Here is a 13185-nt window from a genome sequence, read left to right as displayed (position 1 = left end):
CCCTTGAGCATCCAGGCACCCCATTGACCCTTAGGGAAAGGTGAGCCAGTGGAGTAGCGCCTTCCCTCCAAGATGAGCATGCTGGACTATACAGCCGTCTGCCCCACAGAACCCCTGGAAGTCAGCCCTCTAGAGACTTGAGAGTCTAATGTGGTGGGCCCCTCAGGAAGATGGCCTCTAGATCCCACTTATATCCCAGTTGGCCTGTAGTGTGAGACTAGTGCCATACAGAGAGCTGACAAGCCTCCTCCCATAGTGAGTGTGCTTCCCAGTTTCTAGAGACCGTCACCAGGAGAGCCTTACTCCAGAATATATCCTCCCCCTCTTCTGACTAGGTGTGACTGCCCAAGGTGTCCCCAGCTATTCCTGGGATTTACAGAAGTACTTGACTATCTTAAGAAACGCATTCTGTAAAGCTGTCCCATATAAATGTCAGTTCCGTATTATCACAACTCCCCTCCCCTCCAAGAGTCTCTTATTCCCCAGGCCTCCTCCTCCTTAGGAGGAGAATCTTACAAATCCAGGCTTCTTCTGCCCTAGAAGGAGTTTCCTCCCACCCACTGGATCTGTCTCCACCACCCCCTCCAGACTTGCTCACATTAAGCTAAGCCTCGTCCAGTCCAAAACGAGGAGAACCCCTGATTCTCACCCTTCACCCTGACTCCGTCCTAGTTTCCTTGGTGTGAGCGTCATGTAGAGTGTATTTAGGGCACAGGCATCAGGGATCAGGGGCCTAGGGTGGTGAGGTCTTGGGGTAGGAAGGGATTCAGTTTTATTTGTGGGGTCTTGGAAGCAACAGCTTAGATTTACTGATACATTGTAAAGCATGAAAATTCTTCTTTCATGCCTATTGGGCATTTAACCAGATTTCAGGGTACAGGGCGATGCATAAAGTGAAAAAGGGCCAGACTTAGGGGTCATACTTGTTGGCTGTGTGACCTTGGGCAGATCTTGAATCCCTAACCTGTTTATTCAAGGGTAAAATTAATCCAATGATACTGAGAAAAATGAGAATCTAATACATGAAATCACCCAGCACTCTGCCTGGCACAAGTAATAGCCAAAGAAATAGCTTTCTTTCTCCTTCTAAGGGTCTGAGAAATGAAGAGAAAAATGAGGGCGTACCTCTGGTATTTGTGGGAAGAGTCGCCCAACGGGAGCACCTCCCTTTGGCTCTCATCCCCAACCAGGCAGCCAGATGTCTATCTTCTCCACCCTCCGACTACAAACCTGGGATGTGACTCTGCAGATGCCTTCCACATCTCCAGTGTCTGGGAGGCCACGGCTGAATGAAAGCCCCGATCTACTTCTGTCTCCCTGCCTGTCTCCCTTCAGCTTGTCGGTTAGCAAGATCTCTGGAATCAGAAAGCTTGGATCTTCCTTGTTTAGTTTCTAAAAAAGCCAAAAGTAAGTCCCTGCCCAAGGCCATAGAGGGGAAGTTGTGGGAAGTTTCAGGGTGACCGCCCTGAACCTAGTCTCGTGGTTGAGGGCTAGGAGTCCATGTGCCATCCCAGAGAAGTGAAACATTAGCACAAAGGTCCTGCAGTGGAGATGATGGGGACTCTGTCTCCAGATTAAAGGTCCATTTCAGACACTCTGGGTCAAAGGTTGTCTCAATATAGGTTAGTTTTGGTAGTTGCCAAGGGCTGTGGGAATGGGAAAGAATTCAGAGGCTTCCTCATTCTGATGTCTGTTGCATTTTGGCCTAAAGGATATAATAAAATTGTAGGCTAAGCTGCAATGGATCTTAAGAAGATTGTCCAGTATAGCCTGTGTCCAGAAGATAAAACATGCTAGAGAAGCAAAAACTTGCTTAATATGCTTAAGTTCACTTAGCATATTACAGCAGAACTAGAATTTGGATCCAGGATGTTAGAATCCAAGGTCAGGATCGGCTTCACCATCCATAATTGTGGCCCTTCATCCCCAGTAGGAAATCAGTTGGCAGGCAGGCAGGAAGGTAAAACTGAAGATAACTCACAGGAATCTGCCTGCCATCACCTTTCCTTGCTTCCTCCGCACTCCTTACACTCTTGACAGTGTAGGAGGCTAACAGGAATGGCCAGAAAGGAAAAGAGTGTGTTGTCATTAGTCTAATTGGTTTAGGACTGGACCAACCAGCCTTGTTCACCTCTTTCTCTCCTCAGGTCTGCGGTGGAATAAATGCTACATATGTATTAATTAAATGCTGTACTGATAGATGTACCAAGTCAGAAAACTAGACGTGAACTTAGAGGTGGCCACTGTCGTACAGATGAATGTGAAACAAGTATTAGCCCTGCTTTTTCCGTCTGGCCTAAACCAGAGTTCCCTGTGCTGTTGCACTTTTCCATCTTGTCATTCAGCCTGCTCTGGAGGGAACCGTTAGTGGAACTGAATTGTTCCCTGTCTTCTCTTGAGCAGTAGCCAAAGGGAAGAAAGCAACTAGCCCATGAATGACCCTGTGGGTGGCACAGTCACAGACAGAGGCCCTGGCAGCATTAGTTCTGGGTTAACCCAAGACTTAGCTGGGCAGTTAAAATCCTAGGAAGACCAGGTGTTCTGAGCAGGGAAGGGTGGGAAGGGAAGAGTGACGTTATCCTTCCGTCTCTTGAGGGGAAAGAGTGACCTGTCTGATGGTCCTTCTGCAGCTGAAAGTTGGTCAGGAGGGGGAAAGGGCATAAATTAAATCCCTGGTAGCTGGAGAGGTAAATCCCTAACCCTCCTCTCCTTTTTCCAAGTGATTGTCAGCACTTGCCTGAGGCTGGAGCGTCCCACCCTGCCTCAGTCTGCTCAGTATGTAGGCCAGATGAGTCAGGAGTTACACTCTTTGGGATCCTGTGGGCTTTGGCTTCCTGTTAGGGGAGCAAGTGATTTGAGCTGAGCTCAGGGAGAAACATCTGGAACAGCAGTATTGTCTTCTTTAATCCCTTGGTTCCCTCTACTTCTAGCCAATTATATCAGCCTAATGACTTTGGAAGTCATAGAACTGACTTAATTGGCATCCTTACAGATTGGTCTATGCCAGTTTTTGTTGAGGTGGGGCCAGGGCCCTTCTGGCAAGCTAGAGCCTGCCTCTGCTATACTGCCTCCACTGCCTTTTTTAGTGTGTAAGCTCAGACTCTCCACTTCTGTTGAGCTAGTACAGGTCCCAGGAGAGCATGGAGCTGGCAGTGAGTGGTCCCTGGGTCATCCATTTGAAAGAATACGACTGTACATGTGTGTACAGTCTTTGACTCCTGACCATGAGCCTTCTTATTTGTTTCTCATTTCCTTTTCTCAGCCTCTAAGGAAAATCCCGTTTAATGGTACTGTTCTAGAGCCTCAGACAAGATCTGACTTGGTAAAGGCTAAAGGAGGAGGCAGCTCACCAGCTGCCGTCCTGGGAAGGTGCCTGTGTGTCCACTCACTAGAAACCCTAAGCTGTGGGAAAGAGATAAGCGATGGAGCCTGCTTGATGTTTTGTCTTCCCAGCATCTGGCCTGAAACAGAACCTGGGAGTAGGGGACAACAATACCTGACTGAGGCTCAGTCACTCAGTCTGTTTACACCGGGATGCGGGGAAGAAGGTAGTCCTGGGCCCTCTCCTAATACAACCTCTGAAGTCTGGCTGTCTGTGTGACCTTGAACTTGCCGCCTCATTTCTGAACGTCAGAGTCTCACCCATGAAAAGATTATGCTAGTGCTGACTTCTGGGGATTGCTGTGAGGTTTAAATGAACTGCTGTGTGAAAAGAGCCTGGGACAGAGTAGGTGCTCAGTAATATTCTTTCCCCTTTTAAAGGTGAGTAGTTCCCACCTCTCAGGTCATAGTAAGGCCTTGCCCTATGGGCAAGACAAAGTCCTAATCAGGTGAACTTCACTTCCCTTGAAGGGGTGGTAGTGCCCATTCTGAACACAAGCACCTGAAGACCTCAGAAAAGAGTGCCCCAAATTTATCACATGACAAATCCTGAAGCAGCCAGACCAGTTTTCTTCTTCCAGTTGGGTTCCTTGAGGGGAATCCTAGAAGGGAGAAAATTGGCCTGGCTGCCCCACTGGCAAACCAGAACTCCTGCTTCAAAGCTCACTTAGCCAGGACTTTAGGGCAGCTGCCAGCTTGGGTTTCTCTGTTTCATCTTCCTTTTTCCACCTCTCCTGCCCCACACTACCCTACTCCTTGTCTAGCCCTGCAAAGGCCGGCACAGATTAGCTCTTTATTTCTGCTTAGGTAGTGAGGTAGCCCATGCGGGAGCCTGGGGAGCCAGCTAAAGGCTTCATTTTGCTAGCTTAGCCACTTTAGCAGTGAGCTTATTTCCAAAAAACTCTTGAATGCTTGCTCTGCCAGATGCTGTGATTGGATGAAGAACTGAACAAGACATCTCTGTCTTGTTGCCCTCAAGGAATTCAGACTGGTTGAAAGACAGAACCACAAACAAATCTTTGCAATGTTGAGTGATAAAGGCTGTAATTGAGGTGTGCAGCTGCTCTTAGTATCTACAGGAGGAAGCGGCAGCTTTGCCTACAGGAGCCTATGAAGAAGTGCCATTTGATCCCAGCACTCAGAAGGGACAAGACAAGCAGGGTCTTTTCATTGGATGGAAAGGACTTATGTGCAACATTCCACCCAAAAGCCAGCTCTTTGAGAAGTATATAATTTGCTAAGAGCAGTGGTGGCAGGCAAGATAGAAGCAGGGTTAGGCTGGAAAAGAGGTTAGACAGACAGTTAAGTTAGCCTTGAATGCCAGCCTGAGTCCTCCTGTGTCTCAGAGGTTGTTGAAGATGACAGAAAGAGGAGCTGGATCACAGGTGGTGAAATTGTCATGAGAATCCAAGATAGGCCAAAGGATCTATGGTGGGACTTGGAAGAGGGAGGAAGAGACTGGCAAGTCATTAGAGCTTGGACTGTGGCTAACCCTGAGAGTGACAGAGGTGGAAAGGCCTCTTACACGGCCTATTCCGGAGCCTTTGCAGTGGGCTGCTGCTGATTTGCCTTTGTCATATCCCCAAGGTGCATAGCTTGGCTGGAATGCCCAGGGCACATCAAGGGGTTCTTTGTCTCTCTCTAGCAGGACAGAGAGTTGGCTGACCTGGCTGGAGGAGGCGGAAGGGTAACACTGAGCTTTATAGTTGCTGCCTGGTAAACAAATTGGATGGTATGAAAAGCTACAAGGAGAGCCAAGCTTCTCTCCAAGGAGCTAGGAATGAGTCTGAGGACATAGAAATCCTTACCTTAAGGTAGCATGGCAGCTGGGACAGGGGACTTGGCTCTCGGCCTAGTGTAAACTGATCAAGGGGAGGAGGATGACAGCCAGGGGTTAGTCTGATTTCATGGAGTATCTTGATTTTCTTCCAACTGGTGCCTTAGCTGGGACAGGTGAGTACAGTGTCTATGAGAGGCAGTCTTAGAGATTAGAGATTCTGGCTGGAAGCATAAGGCTACAGAATGGGGAAAGTACTCTTAACTCAGCACAGGTGTATGAGGGTGTTGGTGCCAGTTTTCCAATTGATTTCTGTGGTTTATGGCTTAAGCATGTTTCCTAATTCAATCACAGGCTAGTTCCCTGCTTTTTATCCAGCATTTACTATATGTATAGCCCTGTGTCAGCTTCCAGATAGAAACCAGTCTTACTTTCAAATGACTTATAGTCTAACCGGGAAGTCGCACATTAGACAAGTGGTTACAGGTGCAGCTATGCAAAGGCTTGTGAGGCTCAAATAAAATAACTGGGTTAGGAACACAGTGCAAACAAAGGCGTCTGAGCAGGGCTCAAAAGACCCAAGTCCTGGTCTCCCCTGAGTTACTAAGTAGCTGTGTGGCCTTGAGAAGGCTGCTTGGTCTTTTTTTTTGTTGTTGTTGTTGTTGTTGATTTTTATTGAGTTCTACATTTTTCTCTGCTCCCTTCCCTGCCTCTCCCCTCCCCTTCAACCCCCTTCCAAGGTCCCCATGCTCTCAATTTACTCAGGATATCTTGTCTTTTTCTACTTCCCAGATAGATTAGATCCATGTATGTCTCTCTTAGAGTTCTCATTGTTGTCTAGGTTCTCTGGAATTGTGGTTTGTAGGCTGGTTTTCTTTGCTTTATGTTTTAAAACCACTTTGAGTGAGTACATATGATAGTTGTCTTTCTGGATCTGAGTTACCTCACTCAAAATGATGTTTTCTAGTTCCATCCATTTGCCTGCAAATTTCAAGATGTTGTTATTTTTTCTGCTGTGTAGTACTCCGTTGTGTAAATGTACCACATTTTTCTTATCCATTCTTTGGTCGAGGAGCATTTAGGTTCTGTGTTCATGCTATGACAAATAATATTGCTATGAACATAGTTGAGCACATGTCCTTGTGGCATGGTTGAGCATCCTTTGGATATATATCCAAAAGTGGTATTGCTGGGTCTTGAGGAAGGTTGTTTCCCAATTTTCTGAGAAATCACCACACTGATATCCAAAGGGGTTGTACCAGCTTGCACTCCCACTAGCAGTGCAGGAGTGTTCCCTTTTCCCCACAACCTCTCCAGCATAAGTTGTCTTCAGTGTTTTTGATCTTTGCCATTCTTAAGGTGTAAGATGGAATCCCAGAGTTGTTTTGATTTGCATTTCTCTGATGGCTAAGGATGTTGAGCATTTCCTTAAGTGTCTTTCAGCCATTTTAGATTCCTCTGTTGCAAGTTCTCTGTTTAGGTCTGTACTCCATTCTTTATTGGATTATTTGTTCTTTTGATGACCAATTTCTTGAATTCTTTGTGTATTTTGGAGATCAGACTTCTGTCTAATGTGGGATTGATGAAGATTTTTTCCCATTCTGTAGGCTGTCATTTTGTCTTGTTGACCGTGTCCTTTGCTTTACAGAAGCTTTTTAGTTTCAGCAGGTCCCATTTATTAATTGTTTCTCTCAATATCTGTGCTCCTGGGGTTATATTTAGGAAGTGATCTCATGTGCCAATGTGTTCAAGTGTACTTCCCACTTTCTCTTCTATGAGGTTTTCAGTGTGGCTGGCTTTATGTTGAGGTCTTTGATCCATTTGGACTTGAGTTTTGTGCATGGTGATAGATATGGGTCTATTTTCATTTTTCTACATGTTGATATCCAGTTTGCCAGCACCATTTGTTAAATATGCTTTCATTTTTCCATTTGATATTTTTTGCTTTTTGTCAAAAATCAGGTGTTCAAAAGTATGTGGATTAATATCCAGGTCTTCGATTCAGTTCCATTGGTCCTCCTGCCTGTTTTTATGCCAATATCAGGCTGTTTTCAATACTGTAGCTCTGTAGTAGAGTTTGAAGTCAGGGATTGTGATGCCTCCAGAAATTCTTTCATTGTACAGGATTGTTTTGGCTATCCTGGATTTTTTGCTTTTTTTCTTTTAATTAATTAATTAATTAATTAATTATGTATACAATGTTCTGTCTGTGTGTATGCCTGCAGGCCAGGAGAGGGCACCAGACCTCATTGCAGATGGTTGTGAGCCACCATGTGGTTGCTGGGAATTGAACTCAGGACCTTTGGAAGAGCAGGCAATGCTCTTAACCGCTGAGCCATCTCTCCAACCCCGATTTTTTGCTTTTCCATATGAAGTTGAGTACTGTTCTTTCAAGGTCTGTGAAGAATTTTGCTGGATATTGCATTGAATCTGTAGATTGCTTTTGGTAAGATTGCCATTTTTACTATGTTAATTCTACCTACCCAAGAGCATGGGAGATTTTTCCACTTTCTGGTGTCTTCTTCAATTTCTTTCTTCAAAGATTTAAAGTTCTTGTCACACAAGTCTTCCACTTGTTTGGTTAGAGTTACTTCGAGATATTTTATGCTATTTGTTGCTATTGTGAAGGGTGATGTTTCTCTGGTTTCTTTCTCAGCCCATTTATCATCTGTGTACAGGAGGGCTACTGATTTTTTTGAGTTAATCTTGGATCCTGTTACATTACTGAGTGTTTATGAGTTGTAGAAGTTCCTTGGTAGAATTTTGGGGTTGCTTATGTAAACTATCATATCATCAGCTGCTTGGCCTTTCTAAACCTCAGTTTACCTGCAGAGAAAATAGAGCTCATCTATTCAAACATTCTGAGAAATGGCCTTGGAAAAATGCTTTGGTAGGTAGCCTCAACACCAGGGGTCATTGTGGCACATTCCACAGAAGCCAGCACTTCCAGCATACTTTGTTCCTCTTGGATGAGCTTTGTGCACTGAACCAATGGTCCTCATGTGTGTGGAGATGTATTCAGATGGAAGGAAGCTTTATTTCTTTTTTTAAATCAGATTCATCTCTTTTTTTTTCTTTTTCTTTTTTTTTCTTTTTTTTCATCTCTTTTTTAATTTTAAAAAGAGCTTTTAGTCTTTGAGGTTATGATATAATTACATCATTTCTCTTTTCCTTTCTTCCCTCCAAACCCTCACACACACACCCACTCTTTACTCAGATTTATGGCCTCTTTTTTGTTTTGTTTTTTTTTTTTTTGTTTTTCAAGACAGAATTTCTCTATATAATATCCTTGGCTGTCCTGGAACTCACTCTGTAGACCAAGCTGGCCTTGAACTCAGAGATCCACCTGCTTCTGCCTCCTGAGTGCTGGGATTAAAGGCATACACCACCATTGCCCAGCTCAAGACAGGGTGTTTGTGTTTATCTTTGGAGCCTGTCCTAGAACTCAATCTATAGATCAGGCTGGCTTTGAACTCACAGAGATCCTCCTGCCTCTGTCTCCCAAATGCTCAGATTAAAGGTGTGCGCCACCACTGCCTGGCTATGGCCTCTTCTTTAGTTGTCCCTCATGTGCAGTCGTGTGTGTGTTTATTCCTAACTATATAAATACAGCCTTCACAGTCAGTATAATGTTACTTGTATATATAGTTTTCAGGGCTTATCATTTGGTATTGGATAACCAATAGATGAGCTCTTGTCAGGGAAGACTATTTGTCCCAGTCTTCTACTCTCATCCTTAATTGTCTGTGGCTCTTTGTTAGGGATGGGTTCCCGTGTGCTTTCCTTCTTCACGTTAGCACACCTGTTAGTGTCAGTACCAGCCTAGTTCAGGTCGTGTTTAGGCAGCATGTTGGTGAGACCTCCTGGGTCTATTTATTTATTTTTGAGACAGTGTCTTCCTATGTAGCTCTGGCCAGCCTGAACCCTTATGTAAACCAGGCCAGTATTGAGCTCAGGGAGATCGGCCTAATTCTGCCTTCTAAGTGCTGCGATTAAAGGCCTGTGTCACTATGCTGAGCTTTATCTTTTTCGTCTCTGGTAACCATTATGGGAGCAATGGGAAATTGATGGAGTAATGGAAATTGTCTTGTTTATAGGCAGGGAAACTGGCTGAACAAGGGATGGAACTGGGCCTGATATCTGGGGGTCTCAGTTTTCCATCCTACTAAAGCTGGTGATCGCCTTGTGGCCCCTTTTCCTGCCACAGTCTTAGGACTTCAGCCCAGCCCTAAATGTTTACTCTTCCTAACAGGTTTTCTGTGTTGTTTTGTAACTGAGTTGTTGCAAGGAATAGTACAACTCCTGTCCCATGTCTGCACACAAGGAATAGTACAACTCCTGTCCCATGTCTGCACACAAGGAATAGTACAACTCCTGTCCCATGTCTGCACACAAGGAATAGTACAACTCCTGTCCCATGTCTGCACACAAGGAATAGTACAACTCCTGTCCCATGTCTGCACACAAGGAATAGTACAACTCCTGTCCCATGTCTGCACACACACTGCCTTACTTGCACCCTGAAATGAGACAGAAAAGCTGGGTGTGAGGGAGCATAGGTTCCAGGAGCTCTTGCTCATTCTCAGTGCATCTGGCCCTGGACACTGTGTGCACAGAACAATCTTCCTAGTCTGCCCCCGGGAAGATGCTATTTTTTTCTTTTTCCTCCCTGTCTTGACTCACAGGGAAGGGCAACCTAGACTCGGGTCTGGAAGAGCCCAAGTTCAAGACACCAGCAGACTTAGCTTTCAGGCCTCCTCCTGACACTTTCCAGCCGTGTGACTTCTCTGGGCATTGGTGGCAGTGGAAGAGGATCTTAGGAGGAGGATGTTTAAAAAGCACCCAGCACATGTGTCCCTCGTGTGCGCAGCTCACTCGTCCATGGTCTTGGGGGTAAGGCAGGAGCCAGTTCTACTCAGCTTGAGGTCAGGAGTTCCCTGACCAATCAGGGCAGGTTGGGAATTCCCCCATTAGTTCCTTATTGAGTCGTTTGCAGCAAGGCCCTCTGACAGCCCTGACTCTAGGTCTGCTTTTCTTTCTATGTGGCCTGTGAAGAAAAAACAGAAGTGAGAGAGGAGGTAGGCTTACTTCAGGGCAGTGTGTGGCAGAGGGCTGCCTGGGTCCTGTGTCCTCCTAGGGCCATCCAGTAATCTCCTGAGGAAGAGTGCAGGTTTGCTTCATAATTGCCATCAGCACTCTCCCTCTTTGTGCCTTGTGGACTTTTGTCCTGTTTTCCTGGCATGCCTAGGTGACCCCTCCATTCTCTCGCCATTGTTACCTAATGCCATTTCACAGAGGAGCTTGCGTGGTAGCCTTGTCACTTGTCTCTTCTGACTTATGTTGTAGGGAACGGCGGGCTGTGTCCCGCCACCCGGCTAGCTTTATACCCGAAATAATTACACAAAAACTGTATTCTTTTAAACACTGCTTGGCCCATTAGTTCCAGCCTCTTATTGGCTAGCTCTTACATATTGATCTAACCCATTTCTAATAATCTGTGTAGCCCACGAGGTGGCTTACCAGGGAAGATCTTAACTTGTGTCTGTCTGGAGTGGGAGAATCATGGTGACCCCTTGACTCAGCTTCTTTCTCCCAGCATTCTGTTCTGTTTACTTCACCCACCTAAGGGCTGGCCTATCAAATGGGCCAAGGCAGTTTCTTTATTAATTAACCAATGAAAGCAACAGATTAGAAAGAAATCACTCCCACATCAGACTTAATTCTGGGAGATGGGTTATCATTATAACCCTGATTTTACATCGGCAGAAGCCTCATCCCAGAGAGCTAAAGTGACTGGCAAAGTGTTGCACTGCTTGTGAGTGGGAGTTCATTGAGCGCTAATTTCCTGGGGCCAAAGTTTGTGTGCATCTCACTGAGTGCTGCAGTGGGGTGGCATAGTCAGAGAAGAGCAGAGGGCCTACCCTCACCTGCCAGGGATTGCTTGCCATATACCCTGGGCAGTGATTAGCTTGCTGAAAGTCTGAGTTTTCTCATTTGCCCAGTGGGACTGGTAATTGGAGAATGCATCTCATGGACTTTGTTATCAGGGTTAAATGAAATGATGTCAATTGGATGCTGAGCGGTGTCTGGTGCTTAGCAAGTGCCTGGTAAGTGTTATTACAGACTTCAGTCAAGTTAATTGAATAGAACTATAATGTTGTAAAAGGCCATCTTCAAGCAGATCTGAGCTCAGCCCTCTGCTAGCCTTCAAGATCCAGAGCTGTGTTAGGCTGGAGAGGGCATACTCTTACTGTGCATCTGCCTGGTCTCAAGGCAGTCAGTTTTCCCAGCTTGTTGCTGAGAACTCAGACCTGAGGTCACAAAGGAAATCGTTCACCTTGTGTTGATCAAGTAAGTGCCAGCTAGGTACTAGGTAATGGTCTTAGCCTGAGACGCACTGTAGAGTATGACCTGATGGGCTCGCTAGGAGCATACCTCCTCAAGGAATGCTGCCTCAGCAGAGCAGAGGTCAGGTGGGAAGCTGGACCTGCTCTGCTGGACTGCTCACATTCCCCACACAAGCCATGCCCTTCCTGTTAACTTGCGCTTGTGCATACTGGGCTTTCTGCCTGCTATGTTCTTTCCCCCTTTCTCAGCCTAGCCACTTCCTGTCAGCCTTCAAACCTCAGTTTAAAAGTCAGCTCCCCAAACGTCTCCACCCTCACCCCGGGGCTTCTTGCAGATTCCTAGCACCTTTCCCAAGCTCTGTGCCCTCTTTTCAGTGTGTATGAGTTATTTATCCACCCAGCTGCTTCTGCACCATTGGCTTCTGCAAAGGCAGAGTATGTATTCTATTCATCTTTCCTGTAAGGCTCTGGAGAGAAGTGTATGGAGTGAAATGTGCTGATTGTGCAGTGCCTGGAGCAGTTAGAGGCAATACAGAAAGGAGAGGCAGTTTTGGATGAGATCTTCAGTGGTCAGTAGGAGCCAGGTAGAAGTGGAGGGCGGCTGAGAGAAGTGGCTCAGGGAGGGGGCACCTAGAGTAAAAGTAGGAGAGAGAGGAGTCATGTGCAAAGGACAGGAGGATTGGAGAACCAGGGGCTACAATTTTTGTTGTAGATGGGGGCAATAGGGAGCCAGGAAGTTTCAGAAGGAGGGCCCTTGTGAACACAGTGAGTCAGGATAGTAGGTGAGAGCTAACAGTTTGGTAAGGATGGTCTAGGGAGTCACACGTGGATCAGGGTGGACTCTGGGCGTCTACAAGGGAGATTGTGAGCTAAGTGCTCAGTCACAAGCAGAAAATGTCCAACACCACTCTGCCTGAGCACAGCTAAGTTTTGGGAAAGTGGTGGCTTCTGTTAAGAAGAGCCTCCACAGCTTCCTGTAGTTGTCAGGGAGAGCTGCCCTGGGCATTCTGCTATCTGTGCCCTCCCCAGCTTAGTGGACTAAAAGATGATTCCTTGAGTTTTGGAGTCTGCAAAACAGAACAGGGTGGAGCTGAGTAGAGTGGAGAGCTGGGCAGAGGCCAGGATGCCGAGGCCAGTGAAGGGTGGAGAGAACCTGTTTACCATTGTGCACTGACCCAGAGCCGGAAGGAGCAGAGCCAGTAAGTGCCTCATGGGATAGAGAGGTTGGTCCAGAACTCACTGCCACTGGGAGTGAGGGAGAGTGAAGCAAGCCAGACTCTCTCACCCAGACAGGAGCCACTGCCAGCCAGCTCCAAGGCAGAGAGACCAGACCACAGGAGGGAGCACTAGGCTGCTACAGATATCACCTTTTCCCTGCCACCCACAGCATGTCCTTGGGCAAGTCACTTACCCTCTGGACACCAGACCTCCCCAGCTGTCTGGGAAGGGTGTTCTTTTTGTTTTGTTTGTTGCTGTTTTGTTTTGTTTTTTTGTTTTGTTTTTTGTTACAGGGTTTCTCTGTCTAACAATGCTGGCTGTCCTGGAACTCACTTTGTAGACCAGGCTGGCCTTGAATTCACAGAGAACCATCCACCTGCCTCTGCCTCTGGGATTAAAGGCATGTGCCACCTGGAAAGGGTATTCTTAACTGTGTGATCTGTCGGGCCTGACTGTCAGCCA

The 13185-nt window shown here is 46.4% G+C and overlaps 1 protein-coding gene across 1 annotated transcript in view; it reads left to right on the top strand.

The window, feature by feature from the left end:
• The window catches only part of LOC121436504 (TBC1 domain family member 10A), a 34526-nt gene that overhangs the window by 1098 nt on the left and 20243 nt on the right, over positions 1–13185 (top strand). The window lies entirely within an intron of this gene.

This window comes from Microtus oregoni, unplaced genomic scaffold, assembly GCF_018167655.1.
Source record: "Microtus oregoni isolate MIOR12 unplaced genomic scaffold, Mior012 000049F_ref0000343, whole genome shotgun sequence".
Lineage (NCBI taxonomy): Eukaryota > Metazoa > Chordata > Mammalia > Rodentia > Cricetidae > Microtus > Microtus oregoni.
The sequence above is the reverse complement of the archived record's forward strand: the minus strand, read 5'-3'. Positions and strand labels throughout refer to the sequence as shown.